Source organism: Myotis brandtii, unplaced genomic scaffold (genome assembly GCF_000412655.1).
Source record: "Myotis brandtii unplaced genomic scaffold, ASM41265v1 scaffold456, whole genome shotgun sequence".
In the NCBI taxonomy this organism is placed as follows: Eukaryota; Metazoa; Chordata; class Mammalia; order Chiroptera; family Vespertilionidae; genus Myotis; species Myotis brandtii.
The window spans coordinates 1,867,009-1,867,539 of NW_005367431.1; the positions used below are offsets into that span (position 1 = coordinate 1,867,009).

Consider the following 531-nt stretch of genomic DNA (forward strand, 5'->3'; position numbering starts at 1 on the left):
AATTGGGAGGGAGTCTCAAGCTCCTGACTGCTCTGAACTCCAGTTCCGGGCGAGATTCTGGGGACCCAGACTCATACGGGGAGAAACTGGGCTGTCTGGCATTGGGTGGAACTCGAGGGCGGCTTTCTCTCAGAGGTGCTTGCAGCGATTACCAATTATCGTGGGACACTAAGACCCAGGGCCTCTTAGGGCAGGGCTGAGGATCAGCCATATCTGTTTGCTCCACCTTGTTGATTCCCTGAGACCCCGCCCCACCCAAGCTGTGCACAGAGGCTTTTGCATATGAATGACCTGGCCCTTTGCAATCTAAAATTACCTAACAAACTGCAGCTGGGTCAGAGAGACCCAGAACATCCAAAAGAAGGCCCAAGCAGCTTGCACTGCTTCAGAGCTGGGCCTCATCTGGGCACCTCTAAACCCCAAACAAAGAAGAGGAATCTGAAGATCTCTCCATAGCTCCTGCTGGGTAGCCTCAGGCAGAGGCTAAATTAGCACCTCCTTAGAGATCCAAGAGCCAGTGTACCCAGTGGT

The 531-nt window shown here is 53.5% G+C and overlaps 1 protein-coding gene across 2 annotated transcripts in view; it reads right to left on the reverse strand.

Annotated features, from left to right (window-relative positions):
- GMEB1 (glucocorticoid modulatory element binding protein 1) overlaps positions 1-531 on the reverse strand; it is a 31,566-nt gene that overhangs the window by 19,759 nt on the left and 11,276 nt on the right. The window lies entirely within an intron of this gene.